The sequence below is a fragment of the Hoplias malabaricus genome, chromosome 3, assembly GCF_029633855.1.
Source record: "Hoplias malabaricus isolate fHopMal1 chromosome 3, fHopMal1.hap1, whole genome shotgun sequence".
Classification (NCBI taxonomy): Eukaryota; Metazoa; Chordata; class Actinopteri; order Characiformes; family Erythrinidae; genus Hoplias; species Hoplias malabaricus.
Genome location: NC_089802.1, coordinates 5,498,813 through 5,526,410, shown reverse-complemented (window position 1 = coordinate 5,526,410; position 27,598 = coordinate 5,498,813). Strand labels below are relative to the sequence as shown.

Sequence of the window (27,598 nt, the reverse complement as noted above, 5' to 3'; positions counted from 1 at the left end):
TGGAGCTCTGTCCTGTAAGCGTGGGATAAGTAGGAATGGAATTTATGAGTCAAAACTAATCATCCAAAATCATTAAATGATTTATAGTGTACAGGGAGCTTAAAGTCAGGAAATAACTCCTCAGAACTGTTTCAGCATGCAATCTAAATCCCTCAGAGAGACGTTAAAGCTGTTACACACCAAAGAGTGATATGAAATGTATATGAAATGTATATGAAATGTGTATGAAATATTGGATGAGCAAGTGTCCACACACATCAGCCTTTTAGTGAAGGGACTGTTAGACTAGACCATTAAATTATACACATCTACCCCACTCCAAAAGTTACATAGTGCAGTTTCTACAGGGCTGAACCAGGAGTTGCAAAAACAAAATATATATATATACATACAAATATATATAGTTTATTAATAAAAATGCTATTTAACTTTGAAGTATTGTGTGTGTGTGTGTGTGTGTGTGTGTGTGTGTGGGTGGGTGGGGGGGGGTAATAGTGGGCGGAGCAAACTGTATTTTTTTAAAGTGTAAATTACTGCTATTAAGTGCCCTGTTGTTCCTGGTTGATCTCGCCAGGAGGCTCCCTCTCCCTGCGGAAATAGACCCATGAGTAAAGAGGAGAACCGCTGACAGGAGGAATCTGTGGACACCTCCCTCTCTTTCTCCCTTCCTTCCTCTCTCTCTCTCTCTCTCTCTCACACACACACACACACACACGGAGCTCAGCTCGGCTCTCAGTCCCAGGCTCAGTCTCGTCCACAGGGCGCTGGATGTGGACGGTGCTCCCGCGCTGATCTCTCTGAGGGGCTTCCACTGGGCGCGAGGAATGCGCAAGGTGGTCTTTCAGCGCGAGCGCCAGTGCACAGGTGGGTGTGCGGTACGGAATGCTGCGATGGTGTGAAGGAGCGCGTGGTGTGGGCTCTGCTCAGTGTGTACTGTTATTACCGCCGTGGGTTCTAGTGAAGTGAAGTCTACGGAACATGTTCTGAGGGGAGGTGTGCCTGTGTTTTGAAGCCCGAGGCGGGTTTTAGCCGGGATGTGGGTTAGTGGAGCACGCGCCAAGGCAGTGAATGAAACGTATGGGTCACACAGGATGTTGATGCTTCATCATACCGCGAGGAATGGGAGGGAAGGCGCGGAGGATGGAAACGGTATGCAGAGTGGAGGTGGCTGGCTTTGGGAGCAGTGTCCAGTTAAAGCATGCTGCGAGGGAGTCTCGTACTATTCGGAGCACTCGGGCAGAGGCAACAGTGCATTGGTCAGTTCTGGAAAGGCTGAATGCTGTATGCTCTTGCAGTCTCCTATAATTAGTGAAATCAGCAGCTATGTTTATATAAGGTGTATCTATAGTAAACACGTGTTCAGTGGTGCACACACTGCTTTTACAGCGTAATCCATAGAGAATCATACAGCACCTGCACATGAGCCTATAATCACCATGCCCAGTGCAAAGCATCAGCAGTGAAAGTGCAGTCTCTGGAGTGACTGAGCTCCGTCCAGTACTTTTGGGACCTGTCTGAGTGGTGTATTGTGATCCGAAACTGATTTTCCAACAGAACCTATTCTATACTTCGGTTCGTTCACAGTTTTTATATCTGTGTTGTTGACATCTGTGGTCTTTAAACAGAAATAAAGTTTGACTTGACTTTACTAGTTTTTGGAGTGTTACACATCACCTTAAAGATTACTGTCAATGCACCAGTCATTTCAGCACCTGCCTGTTGGGTTCTGTGTTAAGTGTGTTCCTTCAGCATCTGTGCACTGGTCCCTGATATTATTTAGTTTCAGGTCAATTCTGTTTTTACTGTCTAGAACATCATATTAAAAAAAGTTGAAGGAATGTAGTACAGTTCTATTTACACTACTGTGCAAAAAGTCTCAGGCACCTGAGAAAGTGACATTTAAATAGCAATTTATCCGAGCAGTAAGAGTTTATTTGCTCAAAACACACAAACAAAGAGTAAACAAATATTAGAATAAAAACAAATAACATTATTGTATTAAGTAGTGATATTCTGTGTGGATTAAACCCTTTCCAAATCTCTTCTCATGGCAGTTCCGTATTATTTGAAGTTATCGTCCAGTTCCATCCAAAGTTGTACTGGTTAGTAAATTATAATACATTTGGGCGGCACGGTGGCGCAGCAGGTTAGTGTTGCAGTCACTCAGCTTCAGGGACCTGGAGGTTGTGGGTTCAAGTCCCGCTCCGGGTGACTGTCTGTGAGGAGTGTGGTGTGTTCTCCCTGTGTCTGCGTGGGTTTCCTCCGGGTGACTGTCAGTGAGGCGTGTTGTGTGTTCTCCCTGTGTCTGCGTGGGTTTCCTCCGGGTGACTGTCTGTGAGGAGTGTGGTGTGTTCTCCCTCTGTCCGCGTGGGTTTCCTCCGGGTGCTCCGGTTTCCTCCCACAGTCCAAAAACACACGTTGGTTGGTGGATTGGTGACTCAAAAGTGTCCATAGGTGTGTGTTGCCCTGTGAAGGACTGGCGCCCCCTCCAGGGTGTATTCCCGCCTTGCGCCCAATGATTCACCCTGAAATTCCTCATACTGTTGCTGCAAACATATTAAAAAACAAACAAACAAACAAACAAAAACACGCATGAAAAAAAAAATTACTCTTACCTACAAAGTACTTTTAGACCAGACACAGACGTTTGAACCAGGCCTGCATAGACTCTTTGATATTCAGGTGCCTCACACTACACTTTCCTACCACAGCTGTGGAAACACTTGCATAACCTGTCATGGTCTAGCATTAGTCATTAGCTTTGGACACAGTTCTAACTTTGCTGGGTTTCTAAGTGTACTCATTCGCTTTCATTGACAATATCTTTGCTTTTACGCTGATAGGCTTCTAACAGGCATCGCTGTTTTCATTGGTTCATCTATAAGTTTGTGCAGCGTAGTGGCACTGCACTGTCACTGCCACACAGACCCTGGGGTTGTTGGTCCTGTGTCTGTGTGGGTTTCCAACAGTTCCAGTTTCTTCCTACCATCCCTAAACACTTATTGGTAAGTTGGCTAGCTGTGGAAAAGTGTCCATTCTTGCACCCTGTCCTGCCTTGCACCCAGTGATTCCAGGACACATCGCAACACTGAACACAGTGAAGCATTCATTCATTCATTCATTCATTATCTGTAACCCTTATCCAGTTCAGGGTCACGGTGGGTCCAGAGCCTACCTGGAATCATTGGGCACAAGGCGGGAATACACCCTGGAGGGGGCGCCAGTCCTTACAGGGCAACACAGACACACACACATTCACTCACACCTATGGACACTTTTGAGTCGCCAGTCCACCTACCAACATGTGTTTTTGGACTGTGGGAGGAAACCGGAGCACCTGGAGGAAACCCACGCAGACACAGGGAGAACACACCACACTCACAGACAGTCACCCGGAGGAAACCCACGGAGACACAGGGAGAACACACCACACTCCTCACAGACAGTCACCCGGAGGAAACCCACGCAGACACAGGGAGAACACACCACACTCACAGACAGTCACCCGGAGGAAACCCACGCAGACACAGGGAGAACACACCACACTCCTCACAGACAGTCACCCGGAGGAAACCCACGCAGACACAGGGAGAACACACCACACTCCTCACAGACACAGTGTGTGACTGCGACACTACCTGCTGCGCCACCGTGCCACCCTCACAGTGGAGCAGTTCCAGAAAATTTATTAATGCATCTTTTAATGTTTGTCCAGTGACAAATTCATCTCCACTGTTCTGTTGTTTATTTACTGCTGCAAAGTCACTGTAAATCTCACTGTGTTGTGATTTTCCTGTCCCAACAAGGTTGGCATCCTCACTTGAGTTTTGAGTTCTTCTTCATTTTCTGGGTGAGAAATCCAAGCTATTGTTGCCCTCTGTAATGTTCACTTTGGATAGGATTTAGTTGTCTGAAAAAAATGATGCTTTGTGACAAAGGCTTAGTCACTGGTAATGAATAAAGATAGGTGTGTCCCTATCCTCACAGATGTGTTTTTTAAAAGAGCCTGAGTGATATGATATTCTGCCTGCACGTCCCTTTTATATATTAAATTCCTGCTGAGCAGGTCCCTCTTGATGAGCCACTGGTGGACCTGACCTTCCTTTATATCCTGCGGTGGAGCTGTGGAATGAAATACAGTAGAGTGCTGTTGCACAGTGATTTCAGCATCCGAACTGTACGCAGATAAAAGGCTCAGTGTGAATTCTCTTGGAATTGTTCCTCCAGACAGTCAATATTCAACATCAAGTGTGTTCATCCTGAATCTGAGCGAGTCACGTGACTCCAGCCTCATGCTGACTGGGGGATCGGGGGACCCCTGCTGTGCCGCGCCTTCTCCGAGTTGCTGCTTGCATTTAACATTCTCTTTGAAGCTTGTCTGGTTGTGGGTGGGGAGGAGAACCATCTAATTGGTTTAAAGGCAGTTTAGGAGGTGAATCTGGATCTTGTGCTGAATTGCTCGGATATCCCTGGGCTGGAACAAAAAGATTTGCTGCTTTGTGTTTATAAAGCCAACTGTACCACAATGAAAGATACGGCTTAGAGCATGGTGGATCTGCTGAACCAGACCTAACAATGCCCTACATACGTTCAGTTTTGTTTGGTGAAGCCTCCCTGCCATGTTCTTTTCCGTGTGACAAGTATGGCTCCTGGCTACATGTCTGAGAGGATGGAAAATGGCTGGAAGTTGCTGATATCATTCAGTAGCTGATCAATATCTTGGCAGGTCAATCTATCAATTGATCGGTGCTCATAGAAAGCTATAATTACCTTCTCTATATTTGTCTCCTTTAAATTTTCTCCTTGAGTTGAGAGAGTTCCAGAAGTCTCTTAAGAAGTCAGAGAATAACTGAGGTCTGGTATACGATCAAGCTTCTCCACATTGATTTTCTACAGCCGCTAAAATGGGGTTTTAAATAGGTTCTTTAGTGCAGGCAGTGGGTATATGGAACTGTGGCGTTTGAAAGAACCACCCGAACATTTAAACGGTTCAGTGCATTCAGAAACAACATGAGTGTGACTCTCTAGCTCTACCGATCCGGGGAGCAGACTTGGCTTAGTTGTTTGTGTGTGTTTGTGTTTCCTATGTAAAGATATTTCAGTGCGGAAATGCAGGGAAGCACCCCGTAAAAGCTCTGGAGACACAGTGGCCAGCTGGTAACTTCCTGCCTCTGAACAGGAAGCCAGGACCACCACCCCCCATCACTTACAAACACACACACACACACACAAACAAACATGCACACAATTTACTCACTCTGTCTAGGTCATTCATGCACAGCATTTATTCAGCTTCCTCTTTTCAGTGTGTGATTGTGTGTGTGTGCGAGAGTTTGTGAGTGGTTGACTGGAAATTCAACAGAAAGTTTACACTACTGCTCTACTCAACTGTGCTAATGTTTTAGGCCCCTGAGAAAATGCATTTTGAAAAACTGTTTTTCTGAACAGTAATAGTTTTTTTGCTCAAATAAAACTAATAATACATTTCTAATATAAAAATAAAAACGAAAAACATAAAAGTAGTGATTCTGTGTGTGAATGTGTTTAACCCTTTCCAAATCTCTCCAGTATTTTTTTTTCTCCAGTATTTATGGAACTATTCCATTCCGACACACACACTCACACATTCACTCACACACTCACACCTATGGACGCTTTTGAGTTGCCAATACACCTACCAACGTGTGTTTCTGGACAGTGGGAGGAAACCGGAGGAAACCCATGCAGACACAGGAAGCACACCACACTCTTCACAGACAGTCACCCGGAGGAAACCTACACAGACACAGGGAGAACACACCACACTCCTCACAGACAGTCACCAGGAATAAACCCATGCAGACACAGGGATAACACACCACACTCCTCACAGACAGTCACCCGGAGGAAACCCACGCAGACAGAGAGAACACACCAAATTCCTCACAGACAGTCACCCGGAGGAAACCCACGCAGAGACAGGGAGAACACACCACACTCCTCACAGACAGTCACCCGGAGGAAACCCACGCAGACACAGGGAGAACACACCAAACTCCTCACAGACAGTCACCTGGAGGAAACCCACGCAGAGACAGGGAGAACACACCACACTCCTCACAGACAGTCACCCGGAGGAAACCCACACAGACACAGGGAGAACACACCAAACTCCTCACAGACAGTCACCTGGAGGAAACCCACGCAGACACAGGGAGAACACACCAACTCCTCACAGACAGTCACCCGGAGGAAACCCACGCAGACAGAGAGAACACACCACACTCCTCACAGACAGTCACCCGGAGGAAACCCACACAGACACAGGGATAACACACCACACTCCTCACAGACAGTCACCCGGAGGAAACCCACGCAGAGACAGGGAGAACACACCACACTCCTCACAGACAGTCACTTGAAGAGGGGCTCACACCCACAACCTCCAGGACCATTAATACATACTTCCTCATGTTAAATTTTGTTCTTCACGTTCACTCACATTTACTACCTTTTAGAAAATAACTAAATCCATATACTTTTATTGTATTTATGTATCATTTTATACCAGCACCACATTTATAGGGAGTATAAATTACGTTAAATAAAAATCTGAAGAGTCTAAGGCTTTTTCACAGTACTTAATGTCACTCACACTTTAAAATCTAACAAGGAAGGAGTTCTGTTGATTGTGTGGACCCTAATTTTTAAAGAGATTCTTACACTAACTGCTTCTAACATCACATTCATAAACGGACTGTTCACTTGTGGCCTAAAATATCCCACGCATTTACAGTTGCCATTGTAACAGTCAATGTTTTTCACTCCATCTGTAAGTGGGTTTAATGTTGTGGCTGATCTATGTGAATAATACATATGACATGTGATACAAACAGTATTGACCATATACAGTAACTCCAGGCTTGTCAGGGTTAAGGTTAGATGCTGCAGTTAGCCTGGACAGAGCTGTATGACAGAAAGGGTGTGGTTCCATCTGGTGTTGGCCATGTGCTTGCCATTGGGACGATTGTTGCTCAGCTGTGCAAACACAACCCTGCTGTTTTTTACCTGCCTTCTCCACTCTGTACCACAGCACACTGCCCCCAGACTTCAACTCTGCCTCAAAACGCTTCCAGATTTCACACAATTTTCCAGTCTCCCTTAAACAAATACTGTAAACACACAGTAAAGGCGTGTTTCATTTCATTTAGAGGCATGGTCTGTAGGTCAGCTGAGGCTGTTTGCTTCATTGCTTCATGACTTTTCTTCCACACTGATTTGTGAAAACTGAAAATAAGTTTCCCTTTAAGAAAAAGAACTGTTCCTTAAAAGTGCTTTATTGATAACCCTGTGGATACCTCTGATTTGTGCTTTACCTCCTACAGTGGAATAACACAGCTGCACAGTGACTTCAACATACACAATACATGAAATATTATGTATTATACTGTGTATAATAGAAGATATGGTTTGAATTAGAGGCGACAGTGGAGGAGAGATGTGATGTCAATTTGAATGTGTGCCCAGAAACAGTATGCAGACTATTTTTCTAGAAAACAATCCCAAAAAAGTTTAAATAAGAGTCACTTGAATTCACTTGATCACATTTGTGTGTTTGAACACTCTGTCAACGTGAGGCTGTTCAGCTGAATTCTGAGTGTATCATTCTTTCATCATGCCCTAGTGTGTAGTGATCTATATTTTGTTCCTTTTAATTTTTTTTTCAACAGACTTAGTTTTAGCAGGGCATTTTTAACAGGGTGTTTTCAGATATGCTGGTTTTGTAGTTCCTTAACTGCTACATTCATTCATTATCTGTAACCGCTTTTCCAGTTCAGGGTCGTGGTGGGTCCAGAGCCTACCTGGAATCATTGGGCGCAAGGCGGGAATACACCTTGGAGGGGGCGCCATTCCTTCACAGGGCGACACAGACACTCACACACACATTCACTCACACACTCACACCTATGGACACTTTTGAGTCGTCAATCCACCTACCAACGTGTGTTTTTGGACTGTGGGAGAAAACCGGAGCACCCGGAGGAAACCCACACAGACACAGGGAGAACACACCACACTCCTCACAGACAGTCACCCGGAGGAAACCCACGCGGACACAGGGAGAACACACCACACTCCTCACAGACAGTCACCCGGAGGAAACCCACGTGGACACAGGGAGAACACACCACACTCCTCACAGACAGTCACCCGGAGGAAACCCACGCGGACACAGGGAGAACACACCACACTCCTCACAGACAGTCACCCGAAGGAAACCCACGTGGACACAGGGAGAACACACCACACTCCTCACAGACAGTCACAAAGAGGAAACTCACGTGGACACAGGGAGAACACACCACACTCCTCACAGACAGTCACCCGGAGGAAACCCACGTGGACACAGGGAGAACACACCACACTCCTCACAGACAGTCACCCAGAGGAAACCCACGTGGACACAGGGAGAACACACCACACTCCTCACAGACAGTCACCCGGAGCGGGAATCGAACCCATGTATTACTCATGATCTATTACCTGTAGGAATGAATGCTTACTAACTTATGAAATAATGCATGAATTAATGCTATTTCATGCACCATTATTGTGAAGTGTTACCGTTTGAGTTTGGTTACAATGCTACCTACCTACCTATACTGCTGCCCATATGGCCAGTTGCTAGCAAAGCAGTCGATTGGTAGCAAGACACACACACACACACACACACACCCTCTGTCTGAAAACCACAGACACAAATATAGGAAGAATCATTTAACTGAATTAGATTTCTTAGCAAAGCTTATCAGCATCTTGAGTGCTTCTCCAGAGTTGTTTAGCTGTGTTAAACAGCTGTGCTGATAGAAGGTTTGTTTCCTCTCTGTAGTGGTGCCTGAATTTTGTAGCCCATCTGTCGTATGTATCTGAGGAGACATAACATTTGTCTGTGACGTCTGAGGCAACAGAACGCATGCCGTATGGCATCCACATGCACAGCACTAATAGGAAAGAAAGGACCATGGAGCTAAACATATGTGGTGAGCACTGTTGATACTGTGCACTTTCTGAAATTTCTCATTTCAGCAGTTAATTTCCCGGCTCAAACACATATAATTTGACTCAGTTACTTGACCTGTCCAGTCCATAATATGCCCACAAATGGCACAGTTGCTAATCTAGTAGGCACATCTTAACATCGGGTTTACGTTTCCCATCTGGTAGATGTTTGTCCACAAAATACAGAACATAAATAAAGTTAAAGGAAGACCTTTTTGTCCTAAGGAGTAGTAGATGTGTTGTGAGCAAGTGTGAAGAACAAACACCCTTGTTTGAACATAATGAAGTATTTATTAACTGGTAAAACTAGCCATGATGATAACCTCATATAATAATGAACTGTCAGAAGAAGAGATCTGAAGATGGTTAAACCCACACCTTCACACCCACTACTTAATATCACTACTTAAAATTATTATTTGTTTTTATGTTGGTAATTTAATATTAGCTTTATTTGAGCAAATAAACTCCTACTGCTCAGATAAATAGCTTTTCAAATCTCATTTTCTCAGGTGCCAAATCGTTTTGGACAGTACTCTGTATGGTAATCTTCCACAGGCGTGAGGAATATCCAGAATGAATAGCACACACAGCCTGTTGGCAAACGCCTTGTTAGCAGTGAGGAGTGTTGTCTTAAATGTAATTTTTGTCAACGTTTGTGTTGGGATTATGGATAAATGAATTACCATTATCATTTATTACGGCTGGGATTTATTACGTGCTGGACTTTGGATTCCATACCAATATTCACCATACAGGTTGGGGATGTTGACATTTTGCTGGGTGACCGTGGTTTTATTCCCTGTCAGTGGCACCAGTCTGTGACGGCTTTATGCTTCACAAACATGTTCTCCAACGTAGAAGCATGCCTTTTCAACCTTCTGAGAAAGCACTGAATAAAAAGGAGACTGACATGGTTTGAATTAGTGGTGACGAAGACAGCCCAGTGATGTCATATCAAATGGCGCCCCAGAAACAATATGTAGAGAATGCAGTTTGGCACACGTTGTTATTTCCAAAGCCAACGTTTCTTTTGGACATGTCCCTTTTGTGTTTGTCCATAATAGGACCAAAAAACCTGGAACGTCTTAAAAAAAGGAATTCTTGAAGGTTGCTTTAGGGCTTTTCTGAAGTTAAGGAATAACATCTGGTGACTGTGATGGTAATGGATAAGTTGTATGTTAGTATCAGTTTATTATGGAGGGGGGGTGGGGGGTGGTGTGTGAAACTGATCTTGAAATTCGCGATACATAAGAGCACTAAAAGAAGCTCCTTTCTCAAAGTGTCAGAGTACAAAGGGCATTGTTACACTGTGATGCTTATGAAGAACCAGGCCATGAAGAGCATTCTTTATTCAGACAAAGACACACACTTAGTGCTACAGTGAAGTGATGTGTTAACCTTCAACTGGAGAAAATGCTGCAGGCTACTGCACCTTTGAAAAGGGATAGCAGGATGATCTCACTGGGCTGCAGAGACTGCAGTCGCATGCGTGTGTGTGTTTAGGTGGGTTTTGCATTATTCAGTGAGGACTAAATGGACAGGCCTTGCCAAGAAACTGACCCTTTGTGGAAATAATAAATGTGTGTGTGTGTGTGTGTGTGTGTTTGTTTGTGAGGCTCTGCAACTGTGTGTATGTTTTTAAGTGATGCTAAAATAGTTGGTTGTTCCAAAATAAGTGACATATTGTGGGTGTGGTAAATGTTGGAAGCTGTGTGTTTTTGTGTAAATGTGTGTGTGTGTGTGTGTGTGTGTGTGTGTTCATTTTGCTTGGTCCTGTGGGTCAGTTCAGCCCAGTGTAGTGACCCTTCTTGCGGCAGGGTGGAGGCTGGAGAGCCGTGTTGAACTGAAACAACTGAAACATTACACACTCTTCCCCGAGGACACTCCTCCCTGACATTCAGACTGAGGCTGGGTCACTGTGCTCCATTTAAGAATGATATGACTCTACTCTCACAGCCCTATAAATATGGATCATATCCTCCCTCTTTCTTGCTTCTCTTAATCTTCTCTCTCTCTCTCTCTCTCTCTCTCTCTGTCTCTCTGTCATTCCTCCACCAATCTATCCAACTGTTTTGCTATGTTATTTTAATCTGACTTATTTTTTAATTCAATAGTATACGTTTATACCTGGGGCAGCATGATGGCATTACACGTAGCATCGCTGTCACAGCTCCAGGGCCCTCAATGCCTCTGGTAACTGTCTGTGAAAAGTTCTCCCTGTGTCTGTTTGGGTTTCCTCCAGGTGCTCAGATTTCCTCCCACAGTCTAAAGCACATGCTGGTAGGTGTAATGGTTATTTAAAATGGCCAACAGTTGAGTGTGTGAGTGTGTGATGCCTTTTGATGGACTACCACCTTGTACAGGGTGTGTTTCTGCTTTGCGCCTTCCGTTCAGTGACTTTGGGTAGGCACCGGATCAGTATCTGAATAGGTGTAACTGTCTGACTATCTGCTTATTTATGTATATACTTATTTAATTATTGATATATTCATTCGTGTATTTTAAATAGAAACAAATCAATTGGCTAAATATTCATATTTTCAGTCACATTCACTATAGTCAATATTTCACTGATTGTGGCCAAGAACCGTCTACTACTGCATGTCATTTCCAGCCAATCAGCATGCACCTGCCGGAATCCTGATAGTGAAGCTAGGTTACTGCACCGAAGGTATCAGACTCTCCATCCTCTTGTGGGCGGAGCATCTGTGACTTAGACTACTATAGCTACAATTGCTAATGCATCTGACTGGCTAGGTATAGTGTCATCCTGGCTGTCCATTGTAAAATCCTGGCTTGGACCATAGATCAAAGGTCCTGATCGACTGGCCTCTGAACTATGGTAAGGTAAATATGATATTGCTGCAAACTGAGAGTAAGCACTTTGAAAATGCCTGTTGTAATGACTAGCATTTAATAAACCAAGACAACAACCCCCAAAAGTAGTGTATTATGCCTGTGTGCATTAAAATAAATATTTGTAAATAAACAAAGTTCTGCATGTGTTTTTCACTTTGCCTCATTTTCTTAGATTTTGTGATGTCAGTAAATGTTAAAGTCCCCGTAAGTCTCACATTGTGAAGCCTTGTCAGAGTTACAGCCCTCCAGCTTTCCCCTTGAAACCACATAACGCAATTTCAGCTGTGTGAAACATCAAGGGAACTGTCACTGATGATTTACTGCCTCTTATGGGTAATTTCCACTCCGATACAGTCCACTCAGCTTCTGCCAGAGAGCTTTTCAAGCGTCTGCATTATGTTAACACATTTCTTCTTTCTTTATTTATTTATTTGTTTTCAATCTGATATTGCAGTTTACAACTCATTCATAAATAATTAATTCTGTGTGTTTGCAATAGCTGCATGGCTTATTTTCGCAATACATCAGGTTAGGAACAAAGTTAGGAACAGGTTTATTCATTTACACGGCTGTCTATTACTTCAGCATCCTGCTTGATGAGAGAGAAAGAGAAAGAGAGAGAGAGAGAGGAGACAATGTCTGGTTTTCATTGATACAAATGTAGCATAGCATTGCCAAATGAATAATGCATGTGTTTGCCAACGCATCTCATTTCCAACTCTCAGACGTGTACACACTGGAGTGTGATATGATTCCCTTCTATAATGATCATTAGAGCTCACGCGGGTGTTACTGCACAAATATAACGTTTTGAATATAACGCTAACGTTGAATATAGCTGAATTTGAAGACATTTTCACAGAACTTGCTCATGCTTTTCAACGTTGGGAGTTCTCTCTGTTGTTTAAAATACTCCAGATGCCTTTCCACTGCCATGAGCAGAGAGAGAGGAAGCCTAGCATACTAGACTGAGACACCGGGGCTTCGTAAACATATTAGACTGGTTTTGAGCACACAAAGAGACCTGAGAGGGAGCAAATGGTAAGGAAACATCTTCTAAATTTTATAAAATTTATTTTTTTATTACAATTGTGAACGTCGCCTTTAATGTAACACCTAAGACTGTTAGGAACTGTTCTCTTGTTTGTTTATGTTCAGAAATGCTGCATCTTTTAAGGTGTAATGGTAGTTTGTGGCACATTTGGTCTGTGTTTAATTTCATACAATTAGTGCTTGGCTGAGCTTAGAGTCAGTTCCACCTTAATTAATAGCTACAGCAAAATATTGTCAATATTACCCACCTATGGAGCAGGAATTTCTATTGGTCTGTCCATCAAGATGCTTTTACACAGTGTAATAAAACAGAACTAACTAATAATTTCAGAATATGCCAAAAAGAGAATGATAATATACTGCCCGTGGTGCAGCAGGTAGTGTCGCAGTCACACAGCTCCAGGGACCTGGAGGTTGTGGGTTCGATTCCCGCTCCGGGTGACTGTCTGTGAGGAGTGTGGTGTGTTCTCTCTGTATCTGTGTGGGTTTCCTCCAGGTGCTCCGGTTTCCTCCCACAGTCCAAAAACACACGTTGGTAGGTGGATTGGCGACTCAAAAGTGTCCGTAGGTGTGAGTGAATGTGTGAGTGTGTCTGTGTTGCCCTGTGAAGGACTGGCGCCCCCTCCAGGGTGTATTCCCGCCTTGCGCCCAATGATTCCAGGTAGGCTCTGGACCCACGCTGACCCTGAACTGGATAAGCGCTTACAGATAATGAATGAATGAATGAATGAATAATATACGGCAATGCACTAAATCCAACTAAACAGGAATAACTGTGTTCTCTTTGTAGTGAACCATGGGGTTATTCAATGCTCTGAGTGCAAACTCTGTCTTTCACCTCAGAAACTGCTGAGATCCTGTGTGATAGAGGCTGCCTGCTGATACTTCATATGTCGTTTACCGCCTACTAGTATAATGTTGTTGTCCCGTGGTCCCAGAGGTACGTCGTCTTGCTTCACTGTGTACTTGTATATGGGTGAAATAATAATAGCCACTAGACTTGACATAATCCTTGATACGTTTAGTAAAACAGATTGGGATATATTATAGTTAAAATGATAGTCATCAATGGTCGCAAGTTGCTGGATATTTTTCAACGCTATGCTTTTAAGCAGTGATTTGGCTTTCGATGTATGTGTACCATTAGTGAACTCTCAGCTGGTCTCAAGACACTCATGGTGCTATTTTAGCTTTTTTCCTGAATGGGGGCTTAAATTGAATTTATATTGCCATGGGCCTGGCCATTCCATCTTCCTTAAGCATAAAATATGAGCCTTCCTGCCGAAGTTGTGTTGAGCTTTCTTCTATTTTGACAGGTATACTAGGGATTTTTGTTGTTGAGAGGGTGATACAGTCACTAGTGACATTAATAGTGTGCTACAGGAGATAAGACAGAGGGACAGACACAGGGTATACATCACTTGGCTATTTATCCCCAGCTTTGTGAGACTGAAGTAATGGGATGGGCCTTCCAGAGACCATATCTCCAGTCCTACCCACATATTCATGTACGCAATGCTGCAGTTGAGCCAGAGAGGTATTAAATATCACATTTCTACTGAACACACTCTAGCATTAAAACGAGATGCACAAGATTTGTGAATTAAACATGGGAACAGGGCTTCCTCCGGGTGCTTCGGTTTCCTCCCACGGTCCAAAAAATACAGACATTGGTAGGTGGATTGGTGACTCAAAAGTGTCCATAGGTGTGAATGTGTGAGTGTGTGTTGCCCTGTGAAGGATTGGCGCCCCCTCCAGGGTGAGTACCTGCCTTGCGCCCCACCTGGATAAGCGCCATGAACTATCATATCTTGTCCATGTTCTGTTTGTTATTACTGTATTAATAAGTCCTCTTCTCACTGAAATGTGTTGGGTCTATATTTCTAAAAGCAGTTCTCGTAAATACCATCAAAGATTTAAGAATACGTTGAATATCTGTTGTAATCAAGTCATTAGGGGATTCAAGATTTCCACTTCTACTGACTGCACTTCCGTATATACACATTCTAGTAAACTGGGGGAGTAGCTGGAGAAGAGAGAAGAGAACATACTTTGCATTCTGATACCTCAAGAGCAGTGTGTTGTCCTGAGGGTGAAGGCTGATATATTAACCTCTCTGAGTTCATATCAGCTTTCATTACCCTCATCACTTAGAGGTTCAGCTAGAGATTACAGAGAACAGCAACAGCAGTGGCTTTCCAACAACAGCAACAATACTGCAGTCATCACTGCTGCTGTCACCCACTGCTCTGTTACAGAAGCCTGACTCCACCACAGGATAAATCATATCCTCCGCTGGCCTTAAAAACCTTCCTGTGAACTGAGACTTCCCATGAGACTGTAATACTTGAGTATGCAGTAAACACGGGCTGGCACCTCGTACCATACAGCAGCAATGCACCAGCGTAGATCAACACTGACTCATTTGCAAACAATATCACCTCTTGGCTTTGCGGTTAATGGTTAACAGCTACTGTGCTCCATGTGAAAGATTCTGTTATTTTGGGTTGTCATATAATCTTGCGTGAATTGAGTGAATTGTTCATTTTTTTAATCAATACTAATATTAGGTTTCATTATCTGTAACAACTTGGGTCTGGAGCCTACCCGGAATAATTTGGCTCAAGGCAGGAATACACCCTGGAGGGGGCGCCAGTTCTTCACAGAGCAGGTACTTAAATAATGAATTTTTTAATCATTAATTTCCAAATTTAAGAATGTAGGTGGTGGCTTTCAAACTATGGTCTTGTTCCAAATCTAGACTCAAATAATGTGTCCACACTCATTTTTGTTTTAAGCCACGCTCTTATTCATTCAGTCATTCATTGTCTGTAAACACTTCTCCGGTTCAGGGTCGCGGTGGGTCGGGAGCCTACCCGGAATCACTGGGCGCAAGGGAAACACTTTTGAGTCAAATCCAATTTCCAACGTGTGTTTTTGGACAGTCACCCGGAGAAACCCACACAGACACAGAGAGAACACACCACACTCCTCACAGACAGTCACCCGGAGGAAACCCACGCAGACACAGGGAGAACACACCACACTCCTCACAGACAGTCACCCGGAGGAAACCCACGCAGACACAGGGAGAACACACCACACTCCTCACAGACAGTCACCCGGAGGAAACCCACGCAGACACAGGGAGAACACACCACACTCCTCACAGACAGTCACTCGGAGGAAACCCACGCAGACACAGGGAGAACACACCACACTCCTCACAGACAGTCACTCGGAGGAAACCCACGCGGACACAGGGAGAACACACCACACTCCTCACAGACAGTCACCCGGAGGAAACCCACGCGGACACAGGGAGAACACACCACACTCCTCACAGACAGTCACCCGGAGGAAACCCACGCGGACACAGGGAGAACACACCACACTCCTCACAGACAGTCACCTGGAGGAAACCCACGCAGACACGGGGAGAACACACCACACTCCTCACAGACAGTCACCCGGAGGAAACCCATGCGGACACGGGGAGAACACACCACACTCCTCACAGACAGTCACCTGGAGGAAACCCACGCAGACACAGGGAGAACACACCACACTCCTCACAGACAGTCACCCGGAGGAAACCCACGCAGACACAGGGAGAACACACCACACTCCTCACAGACAGTCACCCGGAGCGGGACTTGAACCCACAACCTCCAGGTCCCTGGAGCTGTGTGACTGCGACACCTACCTGCTGCACCACCGTGCCGTCCGCCACACTCTTATTTGGTATGTAACCGTTGTTCAGAAACTGGTATTAATATCAAGGTGTTTGTACATAATGCATGTCATTAAATTGTCAGTAGGGTGTGTATATATGGCTTTATTTAAACCCATATCTGTCCTTCACAAACGATCATACAATCTCTGCATGGACCATGGCCTGCAATTATATTATTCCAGTGTATTTTGTCCTGAGTGAGTTTCGCTGTTGTAGGATTGCATTAAATCTGTGCGCTGTGCCTGGAGGAGACAGGTGTTAATGATGATGGCTTCATGTGGTGTAGAACATCTTGTTCTCTCTGACTGTCGGCCAGATCCAGCTGGAGGCCTTGTCAAGAGATCCGACATAGAAGAGTTTAACATGCCATTAGATGAATAGCCCTTTGCACTCAGCCACTTCAAACATCAAGATGTTATAGCTTGAAATGTTTAAGACCTGGATATAACACTTAAGTGGATAGCTTCAGAACGGGAAATGCATTTTAATGGCAGGAAGTCTGTGCACGTGGCTTGAGAGTTAAGGAGCTGTTCATAATGTAGCTTAGAAATGTATTCTCATTCAGTTTAGTTCCATTTTTATAGACCCCTTTAAAGGGGACATATTCTACACAATTTTATAAAGTTAACACGGACCCTTAAAGTTTTAATAAAACATGGATCAAACAAACCCCACAACACTGACCCTCTCTTAACAGCCATGTTCAGAATGACACGTTTTTTTTATGTTACTTTAAATGAGAATGAGCCACTGTGCACAGCAGTGAAAACAAGCAAGAGGAAGCTGTGGTTAATAAATATCTGCTCGGTTCTCTTTCTTCTCTGTTCTCATTTTTGCCACTTTTGCTCAGTACTCTTATTTCGCTGAGTTTGTTGTGCAAATCACAATACATGACCAGGTTTGTCTTGTTTCACATTGTGTGGGTGTGTAGGCCCCAGATCCCTAAATCAATGTGCACATGCACTCAGCTAGTCATGTTTTTGTACTATTCCACTTTAAATCTGAAACTTCAATCACACAGAGGGCAATAGTGCACTGGTTCTCAAATAGAGAACCAAAAATAAAATTATATTTGCACATAGAGTTAATCAATCAATTAATAAGCTAAAATATATAAGTAAATACATGTATATAGGGGGGCAGCAGGTAGTGTCACAGTCACACAGCTCCAGGGACCTGGAGATTGTGGGTTTGATTTCCGCTCCGGGTGACTGTCTGTGAGGAGTGTGGTGTGTTCTCCCTGTGTCTGTGTGGGTTTCCTCCTGGTGACTGTCTGTGAGGAGTGTGGTGTGTTCTCCCTGTGTCTGCGTGGGTTTCCTCCTGTTGACTGTCTGTGAGGAGTGTGGTGTGTTCTCCCTGTGTCTGTGTGGGTTTCCTCCGGGTGACTGTCTGTGAGGAGTGTGGTGTGTTCTCCCTGTGTCTGTGTGGGTTTCCTCCTGGTGACTGTCTGTGAGGAGTGTGGTGTGTTCTCCCTGTGTCTGTGTGGGTTTCCTCCTGGTGACTGTCTGTGAGGAGTGTGGTGTGTTCTCCCTGTGTCTGCTAGGTTTCCTCCGGGTGACTGTCTGTGAGGAGTGTGGTGTGTTCTCCCTGTGTCTGCGTGGGTTTCCTCCGGGTGCTCTGGTTTCCTCCCACAGTCCAAAAACACACGTTGGTAGGTGGATTGGCGACTCAAAAAGTGTCCGTAGGTGTGTGTGTGTGAGTGAATGTGTGTGTGTGTGTTTGTGTGTGTGTTGCACTGTGAAGGACTGGCGCCCCCTCCAGGTTGTATTCCCGCCTTGCGCCCAATAATTCCAGGTGGGCTCTGGACCCAGATAATGAGTGAATAAATATATATAATACGGAAATGCCTGTCCGTTAAAACAGTAAAGATTCAAATGGTTTCTTTATAGCAACATCTTTATTTTCAGTTAAAATTAACCATCCTCTCCACCCAAGCCAAGGACCATTTAGGAACCTTTATTTTCCAGTGTGTCTGCAGGTTTGTACGCCAGTCTCCCACACAGGCTGCTCGTTAAAATGCTGAGGAAGCTGTGAGTATCCGATTCATGTGTGTTAGATTAGAGTTAGAAGTAAATCCGTGCTCCTGGAGAACTGCCTTGTTTGAGTTAGGATTTTGGAGTAAATTTTTTACGGTGTATGAAGTGATAACATCAGAGCTCTTCAAGGCCTGGAAATGCCAACAATGGTCAAGGAATGTGCGTGCAATAAATAAACCCAAGCCACCCGCATTTTCCCTCCACTTTTGGGTGTTGATGGGTCTATTTCTGTAACTGATGGTGTCTAGAAACACAGATTATCTTTAAGAGTTTTTGCTCTGTAGGAATGGCTATTGTCTGTAACTGCTTATCCAGTTCAGGGTCGCAGTCCTTGCAGGTTTCCGAGCATTATTTCAACTGTCCGTCAACCTTTTAATCATTAGATTCTGTCAAGTTTACACCAGGATGAGGGTAATGTGAAGTTAGTGCAGTTGAAGCCAAAATGGATTATGGAAATACAGTTGAGATCATTTCAGGTGATGAGAAATTCACCAAGCACAACTGGGGACCACTAAGCAAACCAGAATGTAGGCTAGAATGACATGCTACGTTTTTATTTATGGATTACAACTTCAAAGATGTTACAGATGCTTGGCTTGTCCTTGTGTTATTCTTTGTAATTGTAGAAATGTAGGAATTTGAGTTCAGCATCATTTCCTGCCCATACACTTTAGTCTTAAACACTGGTGTTGAGTAAATTGCTAAGTGGCCAGGCACATTAAATCAGTGTATTTCACAACGGTCAGGATTGTGATAGACTTAGTCAAATGAAAGGATTTGTTTTTGGTTTATCGCAGTGGAAGGAGTTACATGGAGAGAAGAGATCTGATCTTAAGACGCCTGTAAAACACTTGATACCTGTATTGGCTCTGGGCTGGTGTTTAGGTTGAAGTCTACAGTATGTTTTTTGAATGGCTGATACATTCCTAAGGGTTTTGCTGTTAATCTCTTTCCTCTTTTCACCCGGTATTTTCTCTTACATTCCTTTTGCTAGAGCTACATAGTTACACTGCATGTTTGCTCAGGCAGCAATTTAAGGGAAACCAGTGTGGGTTTCCCTTGTTCCCTGTGCCCTAGGCCCTTGGAGGGATAGCAGTAGCCACAGGATGTGGACAGCTCCATTAAATATGCTCTGTGTTGCTCAACACATATAGTACTGGTTTGAAATCTTTTCTCTCTGAGCTTATTTGAGAAAGAATCTGGTGTTGTTCCCAGCAATTCCATGTTGTCCTCAGACCACTCAGGATGAAGTTGGTAGTGAATTTGAATGAATGGGTTATCTGTTAAAAGTGTTACTCTGTTAAAAGTGTTACCTAAAAGTGAATTATCCTGTCACACCAAATGTATGTTTTTAGGTAGAGAGAGAGATACAGTGTAGTACAGACCACGCCCATAGAAGCTGAAACGGGGAGGTGAACTCAGAAGTCTTTGGGGAGAAGTTCAGGGCAGCTCATGAATGCGTATGAAGCCGGACCTCCCCCCGCTGGATAAATTCATTCATTCATTCATTATCTGTAACCACTTATCTAATTCAGGGTCGCGGTGGGTCCAGAGCCTACTTGGAATCATTGGGTGCAAGGCGGGGAATACACCCTGGAGGGGGCGCCAGTCCTTCACAGGGCAACACACACACATTCACTCACACCTACGGACACTTTGGAGTCACCAATCCACCTACCAATGTGTGTTTTTGGACTGTGGGAGGAAACCAGAGCACCCGGAGGAAACCCACGCAGACACAGGGAGAACACACCACACTCCTCACAGACAGTCACCTGGAGCGGGAATCGAACCCACAACCTCCAGGTCTCTGGAGCTGTGTGACTGCGACACCTACCTGCTGCGCCACCCGTTGGATAAATGAATATGAGAAAAGGGTGGAGGTGGGAGAAAATTTGTCCGATGCGGAAACGATGTGAATTTGCTGGGTATATATAGAGCTGAGGAGGAGGAGGGGTTCGGGCGTGGTCCTACTCCCAAAATGATGCTATTACATAACTTCAATTTTATGATTGATTACATTTTAATAAAAAGTAATTATATGCTGTTTTCTAGAAAGACAAAATAAACATCACAATAAATTTGAAAACCCAAATTTGTCAATAAAAGTCCTAAATAAAAGATTTACATTTCTATAACCTCATCAAATGACAGATAATTGTAGACGGAACAGTTGAAAAGTTTATTTCTAAATTGTATTTCCTCTGATGGCTAACTAACATTAGCTGTTATATTATCTGACCTGAGTGGGAAATAGTGACCAATGGCATATGATGTTTCTTTGCTCTGGTAACCGGAAGCCTTTCTGAGCTATCTGACCATAACATCTGAAAATAAACATTTGTACAGTAAACATGATCCCTCCCAAGCTATGATAATGATGTGGCAAAGTGATTCTATTTCCCTCTGGGCCTTGTGTGCCTTCTGTGCTTCATGGTCCAGTAAAAGCTTGTGCAACAATTTATAACAAATGAACGTCAATCAGAAAGTTTGCTGTTAACTTGGTGTCGGAATCTAACCAACGACCCGTAGTGAATTTGCAGTCAAGACACACCACTGTGTAGTGCTTGTGATAGTAACAAAGACATTTTACATCAGACACAATCTCAAGCCTAGTGTGGTCTAGAGGGATGGGCTGACAATATCAGCACTTAACACTTTCAGCTATGTGTGACTCTAACCTACCTTATTATTCTGATTGTTATGTATAGATAATTATAGCTGACACTATATGTATGTTTATATTGTTGTTTGTCAAGCCATGGGCTTGATCTGCATTTGCCAGCATTAACCACCACTAGACCAACATTTAACCAGCAATAGACCAGCATTAACCAGCACTGGACCTGCATTAACCAGCATACACCAGCCCCAGGCCAGCACTAAATAACAATATTTGCATTATATATGTACAGGGGTTACACAATGACACTGAAACACCTGTCATTGTAGTGTGGGAGGTTTCATGGCTAAATTGGAGCAGCCTGGTGGCCGATGTTCATTAATTCAACATTGCACCAGTAAAACCATTTGCATCCAATGGTTCAAACACTGTGTCCTGAAGGCGGTGTCGTGTATCAGGACGACAATGCACCAATACACACAGCGAGACTGGTGAAAGACTGGTTTGATGAACATGAAAGTGAAGTTGAACATCTCCCATGGCCTGCACAGTCACCAGATCTAAATATTATTGAGCCACTTTGGGGTGTTTTGGAGGAGCGAGTCAGGAAACGTTTTCCTCCACCAGCATCACGTAGAGACCTGGCCACTATCCTGCAAGAAGAATGGCTTCAAATCCCTCTGACCACTGTGCAGGACTTGTATATGTCATTCCCAAGACGAACTGACGCTGTATCGGCCGCAAAAGGAGGCCCTACACCATACTAATAAACTACTGTGGTCTAAAACCAGGTGTTTCAGTTTCATTGTCTAACCCCTGTATGTGAATTGACTAGTGGATAAATCTGGTCTAGCACCAAAACTACCAAAAAATGGCTGTCCTCAAGGTGTCACCCACTTGCATACACCGGAAACATGAATGAGATCTAAGGAGGTCTTGAATGATTGTCATCAAAGAAGGATATCCAAATGTATGGTGTACACTCAGCTTTAAGATTTACATCTTGCCTTTGTGATAGTAGTCTTTCCTAACGTGTTCCGCATGCTAGCTTGAGTAAGTTGTTTAGCTCCATGTGTGAGCCACATCTCATCTCCTTGAAGTCTAAGAACAAAGGAAACAAGGCTAACATGGGAAAGACCTAGATTACAGCACAGGACTAGGCAGGAAGGAACAGAAATTCTAAAATCTCACTTCCCGTGTAACAGGACACACCCTGAACCATATACATACATATACTGCCATGTTTCTAAGAGTGAGGCTAAGATAAAATGAACCTAGTGAATCAGAAGCTGAAACTCAGCCACACAGTCGCAGCTGTCTGAACCTTGTGAGACATTCTTCATAAAGCCATAGCCACAGGGACATATTTTGAGCAGACGCCGGTGGTAATGGGTCATTTTGGTAATGGGTCAAGTAACAGAATCTTAATGAGACAATGTGATGGTGTTAGCTGCTTTACTTGACTGCTTTACTGAGTCAGCTCAGCCCAACACACCAACCATCAAATGGGGAAACACATGGAATGTACGCTAGGAAGTTGGGCAACATTGATGAAAACATATTTTAGATAGAGATGTCAGACTGTAGAAGCTACATTCCACTGATAATGTAGCTTAAGGCCATGTGGCTTAAAGAGGACACAGAGTACCTCATGCCTACCAATTCACACTGTTCTCATTTCAAGAAACAGGAAATCAGGAACAATGAGAAATGGATATCTATAGTTACTTTACTTTCTTCTGTAGGAGAAGGAACAAAAATCTTCTTAACTTTCAATGGAAGTCAATGTGAAAAAACAAAGTGAAGGACAGCAGTTGTGTTTAAATGACGTAAAAACTAAAAATGGCCAAAATAAATGTTTTTCTTTGGACAGTGATGATATGCCTGTAGTGTATTTCATTCATATGTATTAAGACTTTTTCAGTGTTCAATGTGGATCCAGCAGAGTAGCACCAAATCGTCCTGTTGTTATGGAAACAGCCAATCAGAAAACACAGCAGTGTACCATGTGGTCAATGTGCTAGCTTGCTGTTGCTAATTCATAAAATTATTGAGTGTTTTTATTTTTGATTTGTGAAATTTATGAAAAAAATATATTATTTTCTTCCACTATTTTTTCCTGAAACTTTGCACTGAGACAGCACACAGTGAGAAGGCCTGATCTAATGAGTGTGAGTTTAGTCACACTGCGCTGGTGGTGCTGATGGGAACGGGCGGTGGGGGCATTTGGCTCTTTGTGACTCAGCTGTCTGTTTGTTATGATCACAGGATGAGAAAGACCCAGGGCAGACACCGCAGTGTCTGTGTTTCCAGGCCAGAATGCGGAGGAAGAGGAGGAAGAGCTGCTGGCTGTGTTTGCGCAGCACACTCCCGTGCTATCACACTCAGCAGCTGAGCCTTCACGGGGGGTCTGTTAGCCACTTAGTTAGCCGGAGGGAGTTTCCCTCATCCTGAGCCTAAGAAATAAAAGCCTTTCCACTGCTTACAGCAGCCCCACAACCCATCACTGGCCTATTCCTGCCCTTTTCAGCTATTGTGTAACCGGCTTCGTGCTAGAAGGCAAGCAGACGCTCTCTCTGCCTTAAAGACTGGAAGCTTGGCATTGTGAGGATACAGAAGTCTTTTTCCATCTGTTAGAGGAAGACATGCACCATGGTGCTTGTCATTTCCTGAAAAGGGAAGCGAGATGGGGTAGGCATTGTGTGGTTGTTTCTTCTTGTCTAGCCCCAGTCGGAACTTCTGGCTGTCGTGTAAAACAGTATGGGGTATCGCATTCAGCTCCGCCATCGGCTGAGCACAAATGAGCCCACCCGAGCGCAATTGTAATTGTGCATTGTCTTCTTAGTTTAAGGGGATGGTGTGTGTATGTGTGTGTGTGTTGCGGGGGGGTTGGCGGGTGTTGTCTGTAATTTCAGCACTCGTATCTCCCACCACACTGCCGCCGGTGCAGATGAAACACAGGCACCCACTGGCGCCTCTGCCAAAACTCATTCCCACATGATGAAGAAGATTTTTTTTAAAGCGCCTTTCATTTGCATGGGCCCAATTAGCCTCTTCTCAAATGCCATGGTGGTGGTGGAGGAGGCAACATGCAATAGCTATAGAAACTAAGGGTACTCCTATATTTATTCTATTGCTTTGCAGCATGTTAGTTGTTAGCATAATAAGGTGCATCTATAGAAAAGCTTTGTCCATATTGGGATGCTCTAGAGCCGTGTTTCTCAACCCTGCCCTGAACATTTTAGTGGTTTCCCAACCCAATAAGGTGCAGTTAATGAGATGATTAGTTGGATTAGGTGTGTTGGGAGCAGGGAAAATACTACGCAAATGTCCCCAGTTGCCTCTCACTCAACCCCAATCTTTTGAATATTTCTGGTGTAAGCCATCATACTCAATGCCAAATTCTCACACAGTGGGGTAGAAAGCCTATTTATCTATGTTTCTATTGGCTTTATTGAGTTGTTAAAACATTGGATACATCAGGAGAAACCCTTCCTACACTCTGTCTCCTGTCACAATGAGAAGTGATTCAGATCAAGTGACTCATGGAGATTCATGACTCATTAGTTTGTTTTGGGACCCCCGGTTTCATTCCTACTCAGATCCCTCACAGCTTTATTCCAAAACCTGGAGACCCAACAATGTCTGTTCACGCTTTACACGATCAGAGCGAGATTAAGAGCTGCAAGAGCAAAGGGGAGGGTGTGATCCATAACTGAGTGTGATGAATGGAGCTAGATAGCTGTGTTTCATTCAGGGCAAGGGCCTTCCACCACATCCATCTATAAAAAGCCAGACAGGTCCACCCCAAGGTTCTAATCACTGTTCACTGAATGCTTATCAATTCAATTCGGAAAACACTCAGAATCTGAGCCAGAGGTTGAAGGATTTGTGTTGAGATACGATTTTCCAGCTCTCAGCCTGAAGAGACTGATTCATGATTAATCCATGGCTGGAGGGAATGGATGCTTGAAAGACTTCTCTGAGTCTAGACAGCCAGGTTAAAGCATCACCTCTATGTCTCTATGCATTTAATACATCCTTGGTGGTGAACACACAAACAAACACACTATGGATTAGGGGTAGTGAACATACACACCCGGGGAGAGGGTGGGGGGGCACCTCAGCACCCGGGGAGCAGTTGGGGTTAGGTGTCTGGCTTGGGGGTACTTTAACTGTGCATCATAAGGGAAGAGAATACTTTTTCTTCACTCCATAAGCCCCATTTCTCCTGCCAGTCCTGGGGTTTGAACCAGCCATTTTCTCTATACTTCAGGCCATGGTTCCAATGGTTCCAAAAAAAAGGTAAGTTACTGGTCACTAAGGTACCTTTAAAAGGTACAGCAATGGTGTTAAAGTACAGTTGTGTTCCCTAAAGGTACATTACATTCTTTTCTCCAAGAGGAGAGGTGAATATTTGTAATCTTTCATTACTGGACTGTGTAAAATAAGACAACTGGAGGGCATATGACATCAACACAATTTTAAAATCTACAGTTATAATAGTATAATATACATTTATATTCCAGTAACGTAACAGTAATGTAGTAGAGAGAATTCGGGACAGGGAGGTGAGATTGGGTACCACACTATATCTCTTTCACTGAGCCATGTTTCAACGTAACAGATATTTGAGTGTGAAGCTCCTTCATGTATAGTATTAAATCCCTATATCAGTTAAAAGCTTTTCCTGAAACTGTACACCCAAGCCAAACACCATTTAACTGTCTTTACTTTGAAGTGTACAGCCTTAGTATGAAGCGTCAACTGAGCCTCAAGCCATTTAAAATATTTAACCATCGAATATGCTGTAAATGAGAGAATTTCAATGAACGTAAAGAGACACGAAGGGCGTTTAGCACATCTGACTCGCACTGAATGCCTTCTTTGGGCTTTCCACACCATATGCTATCTGCTCGTGCTGGAACTCCACTCTAATGATGTGTTTTGTATGCAGAGCTGAGCGGTTAAGGGTTCAGAGATCTGCTCGGGGAGCCTAAATAACAGCCTGCATCTCTCTCCTGCCCTACAATCATGGAAGGAACAAGATGACCTTATCTGAGACTTCGCCACTGTGCATCATTAGATGGGGTTGTCTGTGTGATGAGTGTATGCAAAGTGTATGGCCGTCCCCATTGATCTGCCATTAGGAGATGCTGAACTGTGCCTACGTTTAAGAATACGTAAGTCATTTACATGGGCTCAGTTTTTGAGTCCTCAGCAGAAATGAAGAAGGGCAGGGCTCATGTAATTTTGTTGCGGTGCGTTGTGATTTTGCTGCCGTTGCGATTAAGGGCCATAGTTTGTGATTTACTGAGGACAGCACGGATGAAATCGTTCAGACTTGACACATAAACCTTCTTTGCATCATTTGTCTTTAGGCTTCCAATATCCGTGACTGAAGGTCATGCTAGTTCCTCTATCATGAATTAGCCTTGGAAAATGCTGCAGTGGTGTTTGCTCTGTCTTTGAAGGCATTGCTTGTGGATGAAGGGATACACAGATACCAGGAGGTCAACAGATGTTTGGAATAGGACATTTAAGAAGAACATATTACCAATATTAGTGCCAACATCTGTATGAAGGGCTCTAAACCAGTGCATCACAAACAGATCCTCAGTAAACAGGGATAGGTAATATGGCATAATTATATACAATTAATTTCACATTCAATAGTTTTTGTTTAGAATTGGCTTAGAATGGAGAAAAATGCAGTATTACCACATTTAAAACTACTATCCATATCTGACGTTTTTTCTCAGTGTTTCACTCACTGCACCGATGTAAATTACATTAAATAAACAATATAAACTCAATGCTCTCATTGTAATGTAATACATATTTGCTCAATTGCCTTTGTTGCTTGCATAGACCACTCCCAGAGACGTGATGGGAAGGGGGTGAACTCTGGGAGTTCTGGGTGTCTTGAATGCGTGAGCATAATGCCGTGCCCCCCACCCATGGCTTGTGTGGTCAAAGAGAAGGGTGGAGATGGGGATGAAGTGAGAGTGAATGGGGTATAAATAGAGTGGTGGAGAGGTGATTGGGGCAGGGTCTGGCTCCTAAAACTACATCACATTGTGACTTCACAAAAAAAATAGTCCCAGAAAAGCATATGATGGTGTTGTGTTATGGAATTGGTCGTGGCGGCTGTAAATGTCATCGTATCGCTCAGACAGTCCTCATTTTTCTCTGTCTAAGCTCCCAACACATTGTGATAGGGTGTAAATGCGGTGCAGTTTGGGGTGG

At 43.8% G+C, this 27,598-nt stretch overlaps 1 protein-coding gene across 1 annotated transcript in view; it reads left to right on the top strand.

Moving 5' to 3' along the window:
* Positions 1-741: 741 nt before the first annotated feature.
* Positions 742-27,598, top strand: part of ptprea (protein tyrosine phosphatase receptor type Ea) — a 101,823-nt gene continuing 74,966 nt past the window's right edge. Inside the window, exon 1 of the mRNA XM_066663413.1 lies at positions 742-864. The gene's annotated coding sequence lies outside the window, so the exon portion shown is untranslated. The remainder of the gene's footprint in view (positions 865-27,598) is intronic.